The 22,366-nt window shown below is 42.4% G+C and overlaps 1 protein-coding gene across 3 annotated transcripts in view; it reads right to left on the reverse strand.

Moving 5' to 3' along the window:
• Positions 1-14,989, reverse strand: part of cemip (cell migration inducing hyaluronidase 1) — a 160,937-nt gene extending 145,948 nt beyond the window's left edge. Inside the window, exon 1 of one of the 3 annotated variants that reach the window (XM_085409269.1) lies at positions 14,854-14,989. The gene's annotated coding sequence lies outside the window, so the exon portion shown is untranslated. Of the gene's footprint in view, positions 1-14,591; positions 14,804-14,849 lie in introns of those variants that run through there. The other 2 variants (XM_085409278.1, XM_085409285.1) reach the window with 2 other exon arrangements.
• Between the last annotated feature and the right edge of the window lie 7,377 nt (positions 14,990-22,366).

Below are 22,366 nucleotides of genomic sequence, written 5' to 3' on the forward strand. Positions count from 1 at the left end.
CATCTTCTGGGACGTATTCTGGCATCCTGCCACAATTTACAGAGCAAACAACAGACAGCGTACAGCAAACAATAGGCAGAAGATAAATGTGTGAGCGCATAACAGGCAGTCCTCAAAGTGAAGCATTTCTCCCCAGGCAAAGAACAAATCGCAGGTTCAGTTATTCCAGTCAGTGTGAAGATCAGCCTCTGTTCAAACAGCCATCGTCAGCATGTTTGTGTAAAACAGGTCAGAGTGGGAAACCACAATTCATCATCATTTGTGTACAGTTTTAAGGGCTTAATAATCATCACACATTTACTAGAACTCAGTGCTGTATGGTGACTTTTACATAAAGGCAAGCAGAGACAATCCCCCATCCCCCTATGGACAAACTAAAACATCTTCCTCCACCATTTAACCAGATAAACTGCATCAGATTACAACAAAAAGAACGACATCAGAGCCCGTTATAACTGTCACAGATCGAACTGTGAAAAGTGCCTTCTATATAACATTTATACACATTTAATGGGATGCATTAGAGAGCAATTTGGGGATCATTATCTTGCCCAAGGATACTTTGGCATGCTGGAGCAGCCAGGGCTCACCACCAACCTTCCAATCAGTGGATAACCTGCTCTACCTCCTGAGCTCCAGCCACCCTGAGATTTAGTGTCTGGACACTTGTGTGGTTACTGTTATGCAATTGTACACACACACACACACACACGCACGCACGCACGCACGCACGCACACACATATACACACACACAGAGGTGCAGCTGTGCACGCCTACAAATATCGACTGTCTGGTTTGGTAATCCCCTGCACTCTTAGGTGACAGCAGAGAAAGAAATTATCTGTGAGAGACAGAGAGACAAGAGTGCAACAGAACCATGGTTCAACTACCTCAAGTAGTTTGACAAATTACTGCGAAAGGCTAAGTAAATATGACACTGAATATGTTATTTAGGGAGTATTCTTATTATAAGAGATTAAATCCAAATTAGCCCAGAAGGACATAGTAAGTCCAAAAACATCCATGACAAATAGCAAGGCAAGTTTTACAATAAGAATGAAGTTGTAACCTGGCTATTTTCTAACAGAGAGTAATAGACTGAAGTCTGTGAGATAGTTAAGGCAGTCAGCTGGAGCTGTGTTGCATCAAAAACATGTAAGATCTGAGCGCAACCAGGCTGAACAAGAGAGAAAAATCATGTGATGGTGTGAAGTGTGAAGAAACACACACATTTGCTCTTGAGTCAAAAGGAGCTATAGAGTTATTTTTTGCTTTGGGATCCCCAAATGGTTTTCCCAATCACCCAATTACTTATCAATTTACCCAGTAGCAAGATTTCCAAAATCTAACATTCTTGCAATCAAAACAGATGTGATTAAAATCTTTGGATTTGAGTGATTTCACCCGCTCCTCACATACGCTCATATAAACCTAAAGGTTATAAGTGTATAGAACACAAATCTTGCTTAATGTAGCAGAAAGTGTAGCAAATATTAACAAATAGCTAATCTGGTTTTATTTAATTATTAGTCTTGTGTGGTGGAATCAATTTTTTATTTTTATTTTTCCAATTCATCTGCGTTAACTTGTTAGCCCGTTTCAACGAGTTTATGCGTTAACGCTGACAGCACTACTTATTTCACACGCCAATAAAAATATAAATGGGCCATTAAAGCCACTGACCTAAGGATTGTTAGGTTGGACATTGAATTATAATTAATATTAAATAACATCTACACCATCATAAGTTCTTTTAAAACAGCACAAAAATTTGCCTCCTATAATGTCAGAAGTGCTTCCAAGAAGACTAAATAAAGAACAGTAAAGGTAATTTTTTATGCCTCACTTTAGATTGTATATATATTAGAGCTGGGCGATATATCGAGTTTTTTAAAAATATCAATATATTTTTATACGAGATATAAGATGTGACAATATCCTTTATATAGATATAGTCTATGTTACGTTATAATTATACTTGTGGAGCCGCAAGTTTGCCTCTCTTTCGTCCACTTTTGTCTTTACGCAGCGTTACTCGGCCTCGCCTCTCTCCTTCACTGAACACAACTCCCCCTCCTCCCCCATCGCTTCACCTGCAGGCAGCGACAAGATGGACACGGCAAATCTGCGTTAACGAGTTACTGCGCATCGCCCCGTGCGTGGGGCTGGACGGCGTCAACATGTTAACAAGCTAACCACGCTAACGAGCTAACCCCGCTAACGCCATGCAGCCCAGAGGGGCTGCACAGCCTAAAATCCTTTCATTCTCTCAAAAGTTGACAGCGCGCCTTTTGTATGAATTCTGGTTGTGCTTGATGGCCGCGAACCGATTTTATGTGGAACACGGCGCTCAGCAATCTGTCAAAAAATGTTTTAGTACGACTTTGGTAAGCTACGGAGCTGCACCGCTTGATGGATTGTCGGAGCATTACGGCTGAGCCTGGCGGAGTGATACGTACTGTGCTTCAACGTAATATTACCGTATTGTGTGTGTATAAGGACCATAAATGGCACCTGTTAAGAGACGTGGTTACGAAGTGGATTTCAAACTCCAGGCTGTCAGTCACGCAGTACAAGTTGGGAACAGAGCAGCTGTGAAATCTTTGTTATTACGCTCAGCGTCTTTTAGTTTACATTCTGACTGCACAGTGGTGAGCTCTTTGTTATGCACAAAAACAACAGTTTTCTTTTATTTATGGAGCATTATTATTTAATAAATGCTCATAATTTATTTTTGAGTAGTTTTTTTCATGTACATCTATGCTGTATGTTAATAAAAGTGCCTGTGTGACATCTGGGACACAGCTTTGACTATGAACTCTCTTTTGTTCTTACTTTATGGCTTTAAAAAATATATATATATCGAGATATATATCGTATATCGCCATCCAGTTAAAAAATATCAAGATATGAATTTTGGGTCATATCGCCCAGCCCTAATATATATCTTATTTTATTTGACTTTGACTGTACTTGACATTATTTATATGTTTTTGCATTTAAAAAATTATTCCTTTAAAAATGGACCTCCTTAATCCCACTGACACATCTTCCATAGAGGAAGCAGAGTCTGGGTGTGATGGGGACAACTCGTCCATCACTGGGGTTGAGGTCACCAGGCAGTTAAAAAATACTCCTTTATGGCGGGGACGCTGGGGGGGGGGATGAGGTTTGCCCTGAATTACTGAAGGCTTTGGATGTTATAGGGCTGTCTTGGATGATACACCTCTACAATGTGGCGTGAAGATCGACAACGGGTTGGTGCTGCATATACAGTGATCTGGACGCTGTACCGGTCCATCTTGGTAAAAAGAGAGCTGAGCAAAAAATAGAGGTCTCAATTTAACAGTCGCTCTACGTCTACACCCTCACCTATGATCACGATCTTTGGGTAGTGTCTGAAAGAACGAGATTGTGGATACAAGCAGTGGAAATAAGCTTTGTCTGTAGAGTGGCTGGCCTTTCTGCGATATGGTGAGGAGTTCAGTGATCTGGATGGGGCTCCAAGTTGAGCTGCTTCTCCTCCACATCAAAAGGAGCCAGTTGAGGTGTTTCGGGCATCTGACAACAATGCCTCGTGGGTGTTCCAGGCATGTCCCACTGGGATGAGTCCCCGGGGCAGACCCAGGACACGCTCAAGAGATCATATCTCTTGGCTGGCCTGGTAGCGCTTGGTTTTCCCCCGGATAAGGTGGAGGAGGTGGTCGGGGAGAGGGAGGTCTAGGCCTCTCTGCTCAGGCTGCTGCCTAAGCAATGAAGCCCAGACTGATGCCTAAGCGACCCACGATCCGGCCCCAGATAAGCAGAAGAAGATAGATGGACAGTTATAACTGCAATCACACATCCTTCCTTCCATCCTCCTTCCTTTTTGAGCCCTGAGTTGGGGCTATGATGACATCAAGTGTTGCCGCTGCTTTCACACATAGCAGTATTATAGCCAATCCCTGAATTCGTTTCAAGACAGATAGACACTTTCAATTTCACACATAACCACCCATGTCCGACTGCATACATTAGAGCCATTGATTTGACATCACAGTGAATTATGAGCTTGAAACGTACAGGTTTCCATTTAACTGCATCAGATTATTGATGAAAATCTGTACGCGGCAGGTTGTCATTAGCCAGGCATTATCTTCGGGTCGTCTATTGGCTTTTAAATAAGCAGATGCTTTCGTCAGAAAAATAGAAGGTAATTAAAATCAACCACAGAAAGACACAGAAATAATATGCTTTTTACCTCCCATCTGCAGTGGAATTAAACAGTGACACCATTATATATTTAGATCTACCAGTATGTATTTCTGGGCTAAACGTCAGCATGTTTCAACTGTAATGCTAGTACTTTGACAGGAAATGGCATAGTTAGATATATGCTGCACTTTTTGTGCCACAATCATTCCCTTCACCCTAGGAGGGAAATCATACACACAGACACACACTGTGTGGACGACCTGTAGATAGAGGAACATTTTCAGTTCGTCTTCCAACGTCTGGTGGGTCTTATGAATACAAAATACTACTGCTGTGACTAAGAGGATGTTTGAACCGACAATTCACACAACAGTAAAGAAAATAGGTTCTCTCAGTACCCTCAGAAATATCTCTAATATGCCTCGCTGAGCATCTATTTACCCAGTTTTTGAGATACAATGTGGGAAGCGTCTGTTTCTAAACATCTCCTTTTTCCTGAAACTGCAGAATCGACATTTCAGTGTTTAAAACACAAAAATGTAGAGAACAAATTACCTTTAATAGTCCCATATATTTCTTGATAAAATTTGGTAAAATCCCATTAGTACAAAAAAATGTAATTAACATTGCTGTAACACAGTTGCAGCACTAGAATATGTTGTGGGCGGGGCACAGCTCAAAGATCATGAGTCAGGTTCCATATGGGTCAAAGCACAACTCACCTGACATCTGACCCATATTAGGACTTGAGTTGAGTTGAGTAATTCAGATCTACACTGCCAATCAAATATAATAACAAGTGACAACATTTGGAAAACTTTCAATCTGGATTGTTCATTTAACATTTAATTTCTAAACTCTGTATCATTCCTCAAATTATCATTTCATGTGTAATTTTGTAATTTAGCCTCTATGCACCACCAAACTTTCAGCTTTAGTTTAGGAAGTTTAAGTACTGAATTACCTGTTTTGCAATACAGCAAGTTTTACAAATAGAGCCTCAACATTAAATGGACAAACTAGCATAATTTAAATTGTAAAGAATTTTGTTAATAATACTTGGATAAAAATCTTTTGAAGCCAATGACTACCTGAAGTCTGGAATTCTTTACATTATAAATGCTGCATTTTCTCCCATTAAATACTCTCAGGCTTTTACTGCCCATACATTCAGTTTCTTCTTGTGTGGGGGTCTTTGTGGCCCCCAACTGCACATTTCTTCTGAATGTGAGCAGAAACTTTACATCCTATTACTTCTGTCAGCAGTCACATCATCAATAAACACAAGTTAGCCAGCTCCACTAGCAACCACAAACAAATGTCCAAACAAATGGCTGTAAATATTGTCCTCACTCTACCACAAGTTTATTTGAGATCGGAGACCTTGCTTGGTCAATAAGGGAATATAAATTACTAATAGCTATGAAAAGACAACACTGTCACTGTCCATAAGATGTTAAGGATGTCTAAGACATAGGGTAGCTAATGAGCTATTACATGCTTATATGTGGTACAGATGGATCCAACCATCTCTCCATCCAAATCAGGTTTGCAGGAGCCCATCCCAGCTGCCACTGGGCAAAAGGCAGAGATTAATAATAACTAATCATTACATTTGTTTTTATATCACAAAGATTGTTGAGTGAAAATCAACTGCCTCAATCATACTAGTCCACTGCTATGCACACATGCGCGTGTAGATTAGCCAGCTTTGGGTCATGGCAAAGACGGAGAGCTGAATAAACCTGTTTTTGTTTATTGGCTAAAGTTTTAATAACGGATTGGTTGCAACAAAGTCTTCCACAAATATACTGCAAACATTCCTACTGTCCCTTTAACATGACAATCTACCAACAAATGAGAACAGACAAAGATTTTAAATCAATTCTTGCAATACAAAGCATAGGAAGTTAAATCTGTTGGTGCTGCTGGTGAATATGAGGAGATTAAAGTTAATTAACTAAAGCCTGGACCAGCTGGAAAAGACAAACAGGATTAGTGTTTATGTGGTGGTGATGATGTGAAGGTGATATTCTTTTCTGATAAACAATCACATCATCAGGTGCAGGGAGGCATCCTCTAATATGAAAATGCAGGAGTCTCTCAGGTCGACGTCAAAGCTGTTTTAGATAGAGTAAGTACATCAGAAGATGTAAGAGACCATAATGCATCCGTGAATCTGGCAGTGGTGAGCCGTTGGGAGGAATCTAAAAATAGGAATAAATCAAAACCTACAAAAGTAAAGCGATCTCTCTTTCCTTTAATCTCAGACAGCAACTGTCATAAAGCTCCTTGCCCATTTGAATTCATCCTTTACATTATAGCTATTTTGTGGCTACAATTGTCTATTTTCACTGAAAGCTCAGCTTATTTTGTGCTCATTGAGGACTGTAGCTCTCTCTGTTATACGAGTGTGTCTGCCTCCAATTAACAATGACTGAAGCTGGGCGAGCCGAGCGGCCAGCAGCTTGTTCAAAGTTATGGTCTGTGCTTCATACACATCAAGTAATTAGCAAGTACAAAAACGTCAGTGATTTAGCATCATAACAGATAAGTTTCATCTTGCTTCTCTACACATGTTAATAACTCCTTTGGTACATTAACAAGGAACTCTCTGAAAGGGGACGGCACTTCTGACCACATCCGTAAAACAGGAAAGTTGACCAAGTTCAGGCTCAGCGGTACGTTTAAGTTAGCATGTAAAAGAATGTCTGAATGCAGCACTTTTAACCAGCCGTTTTACCAACACGCCACTTTCAAATTTCATTCATATTCTGAACGCCTCCGAAGAAACTGACAGAACCATATCACACTTTCCTCAAGCCTTTTAATTTAGCTGATTTTCTTGTTAATATATTTTAATATAAACGTGCATACCAGACTTCTGAGCATATAAGCAGCTTTTTTAGAGACATGTGGTCCTCACAGGAAAGCCACTGCAAACATGATTTATTAACATGATGCTGAACATCGAATGAAATATAAAGTTTTTAAAATGACTCTCATCTCATGCAGCAGTTATATTAATCCATTTGCCACAGATGAAGAACATTTTTCTGCAGAATACTCATAATCACGATTTTCCACTAAGTTTTATGTCTAGTGAGGCATTTTATTTTTATATACACTCTAAGGGGAATCGTGACAAGGATGGTAGGACGTCAACCACAGTGAAAAATCAGAAGAAGAAAAGACCGTAATCATCACAACACGGGCAGTTCCACGCAAAACTCTGAGAGCAATGGGAAGAAGGAAGGTGAGAGTTAGTGAGTGAGCGAGCAGCCATCAGGAAGATGCACAGATATAGTGAAGAATCTGCACAGAGACCTAAGGCAAAAGTCTGAGGAAGGCAAACAAACCACCACCCAGGGTGGAGCGAGGCCTTTCTTTTTTATACACGATGGATCTGAAGGTTTTATCATTGAAGCTTTAATGACCATCTTTAAAGCTTCAGTGTGAGGGAGCATAAATTATTGATCTAGCAGGCAGTACATTTCTTTCTCTCTCACTCGCTGCATGTTTCACCTTGTTCTGTTGCAGCTCGTTCACTTCAGTGAATTTAGACTGTAAATGAAATATTACAATAACTACATGAGAGCAACAGAATAAATTGGTGTTCATTACAAAGCAAAATTGAATTTCCACAATATAGCAAAGCACCAAGGATAACAAAGAGCTTGAATGGGCCATTAATAAATTAATGGCTAGAATAATATTTCTGTGCACATCTGGTGAGCAGGTGCTAGTTTGTAGCAAGACAGTCTTTGTTGTTCAAAATAATCTGCTCGTCAGCCATTTGTCAACCTGCTGTATGTATGTGTCCGATATATTCTGGAAACTTCTGGAAGTCCTTTCTTAGTCTACAAAGGTAAATTGAATATTGCAACTCAAAAAGTGGATAAACAAAAATTCCATTGGGTGTATGCTACACTACACCCTTTTCTCAGTACTTTGATCTAAATTGGGCTCCTGAGATCCAAACAAAAAGGGTGTGGCATACGTGTGTGTGTGTGTGTGTGTGTCTAATTTCAGCACCAGCTTTTAAGCTGCTGAATGTGCATTTTAGGCAGCAGAGGCACGTGCACACGCAGGTTGAGGTGGATCTCTCTCTGTATTCTGTCTGTCTGGATCACATCATCCACAAAAATAACAGGCTTGCACACAAAGCCAAAATAGCTGTCTGTTACAATGCCAGGGCAATGCCTGGAATCAATTTATACCCAGTTGTTCATGCAAGCTTCTCATTGCATGTCATTAAGAACATGGACTGGGTGGAGGTGCTTTAAGTCAGGGTGATCCAGCTTCTGTTGCAGACTACAAAGTCCAGACAAGAAAGGAGCCAATCTAAACAATTTCACATCAAATTAAGAAACTGATGGAAGCGTCAAGGGTATAAAAAAAAAGACAAAAAGGATCAAAAGCTTTTGTCTTTGTCACTTCATTTATGAATACGACGTTCTTCTTAAAAATATACCAGAGGAGAAAGCAAAGAGAAGTACAGCTGACAGGCCTGACTGGAAGGGAGAGAAATTTTCCTCTTTCAGTTGAGGCTAAAAAGCTGATGGTTTCCTCAAGTAAACTGTGGCCTTTGGCTGCCGGCCCAGTCATGCACGGCAGTAGCGCTTTGCCAGTTCTTCCCACTGACTATACGTCGTTGACTGTGTGTGTGGAAAGTAAATGTTTTTTTTCCTCTGCCAACAGTTGTGTTCCTCACTTTGGAAATGGAATGCTTACAGTAGACATAATACAAGAGAAGCCAGAGATTTCAGACATATTTGTGTGTGTGTGTGTGTGTGTGTGTGTGTGTGTGTGTGTGTGTGTGTGTGTGTGTGTGTGTGTGTGTGTGTGTGTGTGTGTGTGTGTGTTTTCTTACTCACTTGCTATGAGAAATGCGATTCTGAGATCTTAAGACTAGTTCAAGTACAGCTCTATGAACATTTTTTAAAGGGCATTTCTACAAGTATCGTCACGAACAAGGTGAAAACATGCTGTATTGCTTTTAGATTCTATTTTACATTATATACATTATAAGTGAAATACATGAATAAATCAAATGAACATAAAGTTATACCACCAAGCTTGCAATTCCCTCTGAACACAAGCAAGAGTTTAGTCAGAAATAAGATAAGATAGAACTTTATTAATCCCTCGGGTGGGTTCCTCTGGGAAATTCGATTTCCAAAAAAGCACAGCACCGACAGAAGTTACAGTTACAGAATATCATATATATATATATATACACACACACACATACACACACATATATAAATACAGAGACAAATATAAATAAAATATACGAAGGGGATAAATAGAATAAATAGGAATTAAAATAAAAATACAAGTGAAATAGCCATGGACTAAGAGAGAAAAGCAAACTTTTTCAAAGACAAGATTGTTTTTCTCAGAAAAGCAGAAGCGAATGAAAGTAGGAAAGAATATTTTTGGTGGGTGAACTGTGAGCTGACAAAGCCAAATCTGAAATTTGAGTGTGTCCACTGTAGCAGTGTGCTGTATACAGGTAACACTGAGAAACGAATGCTAGTTTAGGAAAAGAACTCAAGCTACCCTCATTTCAGCCTGATGTCTTGTACTTTTAACAGGTCTGTAGGCTTTCTGAAGGTCTTTCTAAACATAATCTGCCACTTCACTCATATTTAGTCCAGTCCTTGTATCTAAACATTTTCAGAGGAATGTCTTTTGTTGTTCGTTTGCTACTTATTACTGACCACTGAAGAATACAAAAGGCTCCTAACATCCTAAAGAATGAAACAGTGTCGTGTCCACACATAACAACTTAGCAAAGAACCAATTTTAAATTGTATTTTTAAGCACTTTGTCACGAGCAGCCTGTCACAAAAAACATAATTTGTTTACATTTCTTCATTTGAATCTATGAATCTTGAATCTTACTGCTGCACCAAGAAGGTGATTCCCAAAGAGCTACTACCTACAAACTGTTGGCATGTATCTACTAGGGCTGGGCCATATTATACCGTTCACGGTAATACCGGTATAATGTTAGGCAACGATAGGAAAATGAAATATCGCGATAGAATGGGAGTAAAACGCGCATGCGCAGTGCCTTTGTTTTCATACGCACATGGCCGATTGTTGAGTGAAACAGATGAACCAGAATTGGTTTGTAAAAATGGTGCAACTTCAGTGATGTGGAACTGGTTTGGTGTTTGTCCGTCAGATACACAACAAAGCACATTTTTTTGCAGAACATGCAAGCGGCCGTTGTTATTGTCATATTTGTCGGACTAAGATGCTCTTAAATCTGGGAATAATCTGGGTCCTAAACTCCGTATGCTTCAGGTCAAACAACACTGCAGCATCACTTAGAGTTAAAAACTGTCTAAATTCTTTCATCTTTAATAAAACGATCAGCATTGCTGCTTTACGAGGTGTAACTATAAAGTTTAACTTCCAGGCATCCATGAAAACAAAAGTTATTACATTTAACGGAGTTAGAAGTTAGCAGGAAGCTAGCGGAAGTTAGCTCGCTAGTTTCGCTAGTTACCTAAGCATGATATAGCATGTTCTGACTGAGAGATTTCTGAAAAAAATCAAACGTACAGCTCTGCTATCACTTCCAACATAAATGAAGACAGGAAACTAAACAGCAGTGACGTTTGTAGGGTTACTGAAGTTGGGCTAGCTGGTATATAATGATGTGCTACGTGATCGCTAGCGACACAGCTATGTTAGCATAACATAAACAGTGAAGCTGGAGGACGAACACTAACACTTTTCCACTTATAAAAGTTAACGTGAAGGTTCTTCATGGTTAGAGACAAATGCAATCGCATGGCAGGATGCTGTAAACGGACCAAACTTCAGTCAGGAGAACAACTGAGATAATCCATCCACAATACGAGGTTAGTCATTCATATACTGCAACAACATGGGAATAGAGCAGCTGCCAGAGAATTCAACATTAAGGAATCAATGGTACAGAAGTGGAGGAAGCAAGAAGAATGAGTTTAATAAAGTTTGATTTATCTGACTGCTTTGTTTCGCTTAATGTGCCTTATAATCCCGTGCACCTTATGGTCCGAAAAATGCGTACTGCACACTGCAGTTTAATGTTGCAAAGCACCTCTTTTTAACTTCAGTGGATATTATACATGGTTATGCTCAGGACATGTCAGCCCATTTCTAGTGGAAATGCCTTTTGGTTAAACTTTCAGCAAGGAATTTGTATTTGTACTGTTACATTTTTATAAAGCTTTAATGTACATAAAAACCAGCTTCTTGTTTAAGTGAATATAAATGGAAGGTTGTCTTTTTGCGCTAGTAATGTTGTGGAGTTGTATTTTGTCTCGCATCAATTATATCGTCTGTTATATCGTTATCGCAAATTTTCAAATATATATCGTGATAAATATTTTTGGCCATATCGCCCTGCTCTAGTATCTACAGCAAATGAGCAGCATCCAAAATTCATCTTCTTAAGAAACAGGGCAGGAAAAAAGACGCAGCAAAGCCCTGAAACAACACCTGACTGAAACAGAAATGGTGCCAGCGGAAAGGGCAAAAAGTTTGATGTAGTGATAAATCCAATCTTAACGTTTTTGGTTCAATTTTCAAATTCTTTGTCAGTATGTACAGAGGAGGTCAGGAAAGAGGTCCAATGAGTGTCTACAGCAATCTGTAAAAAATGGTCAGTTACTGCTACATTTTACCCAATGTGGGGGGTCTTGTCAAAATCGATGGCAATAAAAGTAGTGTGAGGTTTCAGTCCACCAAGTATCTGATTGGCAGTGGCTATGTGATACTGAAAAAGAACCACAAAAAATACAGGGTGTATGAAAAGGAATGATTTGATTTCAATGTGCTCTTTACTGCCATTCAGTGGTAATGATCGAAACGTACTGTTAGAGGGGATTTGCAAGTTTCAAGTGGTTGGCAGCAGGTAGCATAACAACAGCACTGATGGAGACATGGAACAAATTGTGTCCAGAGGCTAACACACTGAGCACTTGTAAACATTTCAAGTTTTGTATTTTAAAATTTATCACAGGTTTCACGTGTACATTACTTTAAGAAAACAGATGATTCTTTTTGATTCACCCTATAGATGTTTTCACCTGTGGTTTGGGGTAAATACCACCCTTTACCACCCCAACATTAGCCAACCTTTAGAAAACGTTTCTTTTTTAACCTATGACAGTGTACAAACAATACAACACTTCAGCTATCAGACCATACTCCTACGTTCAACACATCACACACTGTGTCCGCTTGACTAGAAGCAGCAGCATTTCTTGAGCAAAGAACAACTGTATCAGTTCTTTGAGGCTTAAATTACATGTTGATGTAAGTGACAAACGCCTCTAGTTTAACACAGTAATTACAACAAAAGTAAAGAAGCTGGTCAGATAGTACAAAACCACAGAGTGTCTGTTAGAAATGAGTTGGTGGTGGGAATAAACAAAACAGTGGATTAGACCAAATTACTTCTTCCTCATTCCCAACAGAAAGTCACTGCAATGAAATATTAGTCTTTGATAGACCAAGCCGCAGCAGCTGATCCCAGACCAGTCCCTGAGGATCAGACACATCAGAGCAGCTGCCGATTCAGAAGTGATGCAAGTCTAGAATAAGAAGAAGCTCTCTGACAGCACAGACACACACAGACAAACACCAGATCTTGCAACAGCTTGTACATTTGCAAGTCAGCTATAGATGAAAGGAAATTCCACAGGCTTACACCTTCACTCGTGTAACCTGTGCTCCTAACTCCAGCTGCACAGCCCAGCACTCATCTCTCCCACTCAGCTCATTTATGTTCAAGATTTTCTACACGCCTTCATATTCTCTGCTGATATTCTGACAACCACCCCAGCCTGAGTCTCTTTTTGCTAGCACTTTAGTCAGTCTCAGTTAGTTGCATAACCATTTTTGTAAGAGCAGGCCACTCAGAACCAAATGATTTTGACAAGAATGCTACATATTGTACATATGAATGTAAACTGTGGTTTTGTATATGTATATCGAATTAATTGTTGTCCAGAGAGGATGCCGTGGTGATGACAAGTTGAACAGCACCACGATAAGACAGCAGTGAGCCACAGACAGCTCTGCAGCATCATCACTCCATCAGGCCAAGCACATGTTCCAAATGACTTGCACATTTTGTAGCAGAAACACTTATCAAGATTTAAAGAAGGCAGTACAGACACATGCTCAAGTAATAATTATTTGTATGTCAAAATGCTGACATGAAGACAGTGCAATAGTACGGTGTCATTAACATGGTTTTAAACTGAAATTAGTTTAATCTCATTTTGTTACAGGCTCTAAACAAAAGTGAGCTAACTAGGAACAACTAAAAAACACAGTTACATATTGATATTTGCATTAGGTTTTGAGATCTGAGCTTACTCTGAAATGATGCACCGCCTGGCTTAGATGACCCATTTGTCTTAAATTTGTGTTTGTGTATATCCAAGACATCAAACACTTACCCGAGTCATTTAACTTCTTAATGCAATACACTCTATGTTAAACAAAAACCCAATTTAATACTCGGAACTGTTTGGCTATGCTCACTATAGTTATACTACAGCTAGCGCTGGCTGTGGAGTTCCACGCATGAAAGGCTTTTGCACGTTTCTCCTGCTAATCCAGCAGCAGAAAATCTTAGTGTTACACATCAGTTTGGGAGATGGCAGTAAATTTTTCCTCTAATTTTTTTCTCCCTTTTTTTGTTTGTTTTGTTTTCTCAATGATGGCTAGCAAATGTGCATGACCACCACCTGCAGGTGGTAGCGGAATATTGCATCCAACCGTTCCATCAATTTGTTTCACATTCTTTTGTCTCACCCGTTAATGTGGTCTGACAGAGAATGTTACAAACAGTTGTTGAGTGCATGCATAGACAGAAGCTTTGGGGAGCTGTGTTTGAGAAGTTTAAACTTTAAACTACTACTCAGCTACCGCCCGGAGATTATGTAGGATGATTGTCACTACCTGTTGGAGCAGAGTGCAGAGCAGACTCCGCTTGCTTCCTCTGGTGGTGAACAGCAGCGCGGGAGTAAAACGTGCTCAAAGGTTTTTTTTTTGCTCTATTTGTGGCTGAGCTTGTAACATTCTCAGACAGACGTACTGTCACACTCTTGAGCTCAGGTTATATTTTATAGATGCTGCCCACAAATGAAGAGATGCTCCTGGCAGCATCTGAAGGCGCAGCCGCCACAGAGGACCTCTCTAAGCCCGGCTGCGTTCAGAAAGGTGCTCACCACATCACGGCCAGCATTTGTACTCTCACAGTTTCAGCCTGCGGCTTACAGCTGCACGCAGCTGGCGCGGGCTGTTTGGTGGGCAAGTTATCAGGCGTGTGCCGAATGCTGCGCGGTCCAATCAGCACCAAGTGTTCGGGAGTGCTTACCTTTGCCCGCAAGTCGTGGCAGGACGGGCAACGTGCGTTCAGCAAACCTGCCCGGACCCGCTGCTGAGTCCACCTGGTGAACTGCGATCTCCTCGGTAACACGCGATAAGCGCACTTAAAACACATTCACACGCATGTTTTTCCCTGCACACCTGTGGATCGCCGTGACCAACAAATACATAACCCCTCACCACAACCTCACCATGTACAGCTCGCCCACGCCCAGAGAGAGAGGTTAAAGAATCCGTAGACACCTACCTACCTCATACAATCCGTGTCTCGTCCCAGAGTCCGCAAAGGCGCAGGGTGGAGCAGAGCAGTGATGGAGGGAGCGCTCATGTGTCAGCCGGTGTCCCTGTCCGAGCGCATGCTGCAGAGCCGCCTCTATTTACTCCAGCTGGAAGAACGACACGCCCACTGTGCGTGTGGGTGGGTGACAGAGAGAGAAAGAGAAAGAAATTTGGAACCATGTTTACATTTTTGTCTGTTTGGAAGCGCTGTGCATGGATGTTGCCAGGATTTTTAAACTGATGTGGAAAAAAAGGTATTAGGAAAAAGTCTATAAATAAATGAAAACATATATAATAAAACGCACAGGCCACGAACTCGTACATTTATTTGTTGTAAGATGTCAATTTGTTTGAAAGCCTTCTCTGTACTGCCAGAAATCATCATCAGGAGATACTGTGTGTCCGTTTAGGTGATTTTAAGACCGCAGTAAAAAGTAATAAAATGTTCATAACTGTGCTTCACACCACAGAGAGGACTTGCATGATTAGGTCTATCTGCAAACTTCAGAACACTTCCTCCAAGTTACTGGGAAAATACATCAAAAATAAGCTGTGTAAAGATCTTTAAATGTAAAAAGAAAAAGAGAGAAAATAAAGCAGCTGACTGAAATAACTTCACATAGTATCAAAATAAAAGTCATAATACAACAATAATATAATAATATGATATAAGGACTGAATTCACCCATCCACATTGGTAAAACTGCTGAGGAACAGTCAAAAGAAAACAACAAAGAGCCCAAGGCGATGACCTGACCAGACTTCCCATATCCTAGTCTATCTGTGGATCTGTATGATGCACTGGAACAAGCTGAGGCACAGAGACCCTACCCCGCAACCAACAGGACCAGAAGGATTAACTGGCACAAGAAGGTGGGTTTGTTGCTGACTTCATTTTCATAATAAGATCTTTTTTTTTTTTCACTTTAGAATTCGCCTTTTAAAAAGTTCTATTGTGGCATTTCACATAATTTAAGGCAAGTTTTATTTATTAAGTGAAAGAAGCTATTGCAAACAGGTCTGGACTTGCTGATCTTTCCATCAGTCCTATTATCATGAACACGGCACACAGAACATCAGTGAAGAATTTCTTCAACTCTTTTCTTGGAAATACTCAGAGGTGGAAGGTCACAAGGTTAGCTAGTGGGCTGTGTTCTGAAGGTAGAGCAGGTTGCACACTAATCGAAGGGTCATTGGCTTGATGACTGACTCCCTCAAACTGCATGCTGATTGCACCTGATGCATGCATTAGTTTGTGAGTGGAAAGTTTACTGGTGGAGGCCACTGACATCTTTTCTGATGTTGTTGTTGCTGTTTTTTTCCACCATTTTTTGTTGTTGTCGTCTTTGCATTTTGCATTTTGCTAGGGTCAGTGTCGCCGCTGGTAGCAAGGAGGAACAAGATGAGCATACAAAACGACCTCCAGCAGGGTCGTGGTGTAAATATCTCTGACCAAACAATCAGAAACAGACTTCCCAAGGGTGGTCTGAGGGCCTAACATCCTCTAGTGGGCCCTGTGCTCACTGTTCAGCACCATGGAGCCCAACTGGCATTTACCACAGAATACCAGAATTGGTAGGTCTACCACTGGCATCCTGTGGTTTTCACAGATGAGAACAGGTTCACTTTTTTTTTTTCTTTGGCTCTCGGAGGAGGCGGACGCACTTTTTCTCCTCTCCCTTATCTTCCCTGCTTATATCCTTGTCTAGTATTGAGAGTGGAGAGATATTTTGCTGCTATTGTTAATAATCATCATCATTACCATTGCATTATTAATATAATTTACAGTATTGATAGTGCATTCAGATGTTTAAACATTTTGGTACCCAATTAGCCTTTAAGATAAGAGATAAGATAAGATAGAACTTTATTAATCCCTCGGGTGGGTTCCTCTGGGAAATTCGATTTCCAAAAAGCGCAGCACCGACAGAAGTTACAGTTACAGAATATTATATATATATATATATATACACACACACACATACACACACATATATAAATACAGAGACAAATATAAATAAAATATACGAAGGGGATAAATAGAATAAATAGGAATAAAGATAAAAATACAAGTGAATAGCTAGGTTTCATTTGACGTAGACGTGACGTCGACGTAAAGCGCGAAATTTGACTGGCGGTCGGAAGTGAAAAAGATAAGCGCAAAATCACAGACAGACAGTACGCAAAATGCCTATGTCCTGTTGTGTTTACGGATGCTCCAGTAGGTCGACCAGAGAAACTGATAAACGGTATTTTAGGGTACCAAAAATAGCCCAACGAAGAGGAGAAAAATGGAAAATTCTAACCGAAAAACGTAGGAAAAAATGGATTTTAAATTTACGTTTACAGTCGGGAGGAGCAGAGTCTGCCAATGCCCGTGTCTGCAGCGACCACTTCGTCAGAGGTAATGTTATGTTTGCAAACGAACTTATTAGCATTAGGTTGTCGTTAAATTCTCGTTTACTTAGTGCTTTTAAGTTAGTAGTCTAATATTGACTTGATTGGGACTATAGGCTGCCCAAGTGCTTTGGATGACGAAGAGTCGGAGGACTGGGCTCCGACGGTCAATCTCGGCTACGAACGAAAACCCAGATCGGAATCAGTTCTCAAACGAGAGAAAAGAATGAAGCTTAAGGCAGAACAGCATCGATGTGCAGAGGCGATTTTGGATATGCAACAGACGGCTGAGAATGGTTTACCTTGAAACAAACAACTGTCACTCTAACGAAGTCCTAAGGATGTGGCATGTTTGTTGACGTTAAAGCCGCTACCGCTAACTGTTAGCGTGTTTAAGATAAAGCAATATAAGAACAAACACTCACCCTTGCAAACACCAAACTGTATCCATCACGGAGACGTTTTGTTCCAAGGTTGTGGACCCACCCGCTGACAAAAAAATTGTACGCCTCTGTTGTATTGCTGATAATGTTTGCACTCCGTGCTTACTGTCCCTTGTGGTCCACCGTAGTGGCAACGGGGAGTGTTTGCTGTCACGAAAGTGGGTGTGTTTTATGTTGAAATGGACGAGCGGCAATAAAGATAATGGTGGCTCACGAAGCAGATTATGAACACGTTATTCATAAGTTTGAGACAGAATATTACATGGTGTCAGAGTAAATCGAACTAAACGCCCACCGACAGAGCGAAATGGATTCGTCGGGAGTTCCTGCACCACGGATGGACTGGGATTCAGCCAATCTTCCCGATGCCTGGCGGAGGTTCGTGCAACATGTGAAGCTAATGTTTAGCGGCCCGCTAAGCGGCAAGCCCGAGGAGACCCAGTGCAGCTATCTTCTTCTGTGGGTAGGAGAAAGAGGCAGGGACATTTATAACACATGGCAGCTGTCTGATGAAGAAGCTAAAAAGCTGACCACATATCTCGACAGGTTTGAACAGTACCTCATGCCAAAAACGAACACCATTTTCGCCAGATACAAGTTTAATGAAAGACTCCAAGGTGAAGGGGAGTCATTTGAACACTTTGTGACCGAGTTAAAGTTACTCGTCAAGCAGTGTGGCTACGTTAACAGTGATGAAATGGTCCGAGACAGGATTGTCTTTGCAACCAGTTTACCACAAGTCAGAGAAAAGCTGCTGAGCCAAGGGTCAGATTTGACTCTAGAAAAAGCCATAGACATTGCACGCTCCTACGAGATCGCACGAGAGCAATTGAAAGCCATGGTTGACCCACACACGAGCCTGCAGGGAGCAGCGCCCGCGCATGCAGTATCCGCTAAGCGCCAGAGTACGCAGCAAAAAGATAGGAGGGCACCTCATTATAATAAGATGGGAAAAGTGTGTGGAAGATGTGCACGAGCACACAGCCAGAAGGAGGAGTGTCCTGCAAAAGGGAAGAGGTGCAAAAAGTGCAATAAAATGAACCACTTTGCCAAAGCATGCCGTTCACAAGCACCACACCAACCCAACCCAGTGTACTCTATTAACCCTGACACTCCAAGCGATGAAGCGGAGCTATTCATAGATTCCATAACAAAGTGCAACGAAGGGGAGGCCGATGAACAGGCTTACGCCGACGTAGAAGTAGGCTCACTGCATCACACCGTGAGTTTTAAGCTTGACACAGGAGCCACTGCTAACGTCATCCCTGCCCGATTGTTTAAGAAGTGTTTTAAGCAGGTTAGCTTGGCACCGCCCACACGCACACTATCTGGCTATGGAGGAGAAAAACTCAACATCAAGGGCACATGCCAGTTGAAGTGCAGGTGGAAAGGCATTCACAAGATGCTGACATTTGACATAGTAGACACTGCAGCACCCCCCATCCTAGGGTTGAGAGCATGCCTGGATCTAAACCTAGTCAAGCTGGTCATGTCAGTACAGATCACAAATGTCATGGAGGAGTTTGCCGATGTGTTCGAGGGCATAGGGAAATTCCCAGGAGAATGCGACTTACACATTGACCCAGACGCCATGCCCGTTGTGTGCCCCCCCCCGGAGGATCCCTTTCACACTGCGGGAACGACTGAAACGGGAGTTGGATGACATGGAGAAAAACGGCATAATCATCAAAGTAAAAGAACCCACAGAATGGGTAAACGGACTGGTGGTCGCAGAGAAGCGTACTGGGAAGCTCAGAGTATGCCTCGATCCTCGCGAATTAAACAAAGCCATCAAAAGACCTCATTACCCGCTTCCAACATTGGATGACATCACACCAAAGCTGGCAGGAGCACAGTACTTCAGTGTCATGGATGCTCGCTCAGGCTATTGGGCCATCCAACTAACCACCAAGTCATCGCTCCTCACCACCTTCAACACGACCTTTGGCAGGTACCGTTTTCTGCGCCTTCCTTTTGGGATAATATCAGCACAGGACATTTTCCAAAGGAAAATCGATGAGACGTATGAAGGGCTCAATGGAGTGGCAGCCATCGTGGATGACATCCTCGTGTTTGGCAGGACAAAGGAGGAACACGACGAGAACCTCCGTGCCATGCTTGAGCGCACACGGGAGCGAGGAGTACGTCTCAATCCAGAGAAATGTGTCATAGGCGCCACAGAAGTGAGCTACTTTGGACACAAACTCACCCGGGAGGGCATCCAGCCAGACCCAAAGAAACTGCAGGCCATAAAGGACATGCCACCTCCTGAGAATAAGAATGAGCTTGAGACAATCCTTGGAATGGCGAACTACCTGTCCAGATTCGCACCACGACTATCAGAGGTGAACGCACCGCTGCGTCAGCTGCTCAAACAAGACTCAGAGTTCATCTGGGATCAGACCCACGACAGAGTCTTCCAGCAAATGAAAGATCTCATAACCAGAGAACCAGGCCCCATACTGGCATACTACGACACGACCAAGGAGCTACGGCTACAGGTAGATGCATCAAAGTATGGTTTGGGAGCTGTGTTAATGCAGGACGGACATCCAATAGCATATGCTTCAAAGACACTGACCCTAACAGAAGTCAACTATGCACAGATCGAAAAAGAGCTCTTTGCAGTGCTGTTTGGATGCAAGCGTTTCCACACGTACATATACGGCAGGAGAGTCATCGTAGAGTCGGACCACAAGCCGTTGGAGCACATACTGAAGAAACCAATCTCTGTAGCCCCTGCTCGTCTGCAGCGCATGCTGTTACAGCTGCAGAGATACGACATAGAGATCGTGCACCGGCCCGGAAAAGACATACCTGTGGCCGACACACTGTCCAGGAAACCATTGCCCGACCAAGACAGCACGCTGAGTGAAGGCATGGAGGACCAGATCCACTCGGTGATAAACAGCCTCCCAGTAAGTGACAAAAAACTCTCAGAGATACAGGCTGCAACAGGATGCGACCCGCAGTTCACCCTGCTGAAGCAAACTGTGCAGGATGGCTGGCCTGAGGACAGAAAAAAATGCCCCAAAACCCTTTTGGACTTCTGGACTTTCAGAGATGAAATTTCACACTCCCATGGCATCATCTTCAAAGGTGACAAAATTATAGTGCCAACAGCCCTAAGAAACAACATGCTGGAGAGAATCCACACTGGGCACATGGGGATTGAGAGGAGTAAGCAGAGAGCAAGGGACGCCCTCTTCTGGCCAGGCATGGGCAAGGACATAGCTGCCACGGTGGAAAACTGTTCCATATGTCAGGAGAGGCGCGCGGCGAATCCCAAAGAACCTCTCATCCCACACCAGATCCCTGAGAGGCCATGGCAGGCAGTGGCCTCAGATCTCTTCACATGGCGTGGACGGGACTACTTGGTAGTTGTGGACTACTACAGCCGCTACTTTGAGGTCGAAAGGCTATTCTCTACCACTGCAGGGTCCGTCATCAAAAAGCTCAAGGCCATATTCGCCAGACATGGTATACCAGAGACACTTATCTCAGATAACGGCCCACAATACAGCTCTCGAGAGTTCAAGGATTTTGCAGTCACATGGGACTTTGTCCACACGACCTCAAGTCCTTTGTACCCGCAAAGCAACGGCCTTGCCGAAAGAACAGTCAAGACGGCCAAATCAGTTCTGGATAAAGCTCATGCTCAGGGAATAGATCCCTACCTGTCCCTATTGGAGCAAAGGAACACGCCAGTCGACAGCTTCAGGTCACCCGCGCAGCTCCTCATGAGTCGACGTCTACGCTCAGTGCTTCCTGTTACCGGATGCCACCTGGTACCTCGCATCATAAGCCCGACGGTTGTGCAAAAAACACGGATGGAAAGACAAGAGCATCAGAGGCGTTACTACAATCGCAGCGCCACACCACTACCGAGGCTGCAGCAGGGGGACCACATTCGCTTTCAGCACGAGTCCGGAGCCTGGAAACCGGCTGTCATCATCCGACCTGCAGAGACTGCCCGCTCTTTCGTGATCCGCACTGGCGAGGGACAGACTATACGGCGTAACCGACGGCACCTGAGAGGCGCCAAGGCGTCACCGGCACCTTCAGCACCAACATCCGATCTGGTAACCCAGCCAGATAGTGCGGCTCAACAACAAGCAGAGCCCCTGTCACTATCTAGAGGCACTACAACACCAACCATGGACACTAGCCCTGCACTGACCACCAGATCAGGACGAGTGGTCAAACCGAGGGTTATTCTTGACCTGTGATGTAAAGGGTGTAGGCGGATCACTGCCCTAACAAAAAACAAAAAGGAAACATGTCAAATGTCCATGTACTAATGAGTGCATATCCCACATCGCATTGTTGTTGTTAGTTTAGGCCGCAGTAATTTTACACATGGCAATGTTGAAAAAACTGTTCCTTATCCTCAGGTTCGGGATGTTCTATTTTGAAATGTATACCAGCTGTGTCACTGGTGGGCATCTAAAAAAAAAGGGAGATGTTGTATTGCTGATAATGTTTGCACTCCGTGCTTACTGTCCCTTGTGGTCCACCGTAGTGGCAACGGGGAGTGTTTGCTGTCACGAAAGTGGGTGTGTTTTATGTTGAAATGGACGAGCGGCAATAAAGATAATGGTGGCTCACGAAGCAGATTATGAACACGTTATTCATAAGTTTGAGA

This window comes from Rhamphochromis longiceps, linkage group LG1 (genome assembly GCF_057381845.1).
Source record: "Rhamphochromis longiceps isolate RC_006_pf linkage group LG1, R_longiceps_female_GT1.1, whole genome shotgun sequence".
NCBI classification, from domain to species: Eukaryota; Metazoa; Chordata; class Actinopteri; order Cichliformes; family Cichlidae; genus Rhamphochromis; species Rhamphochromis longiceps.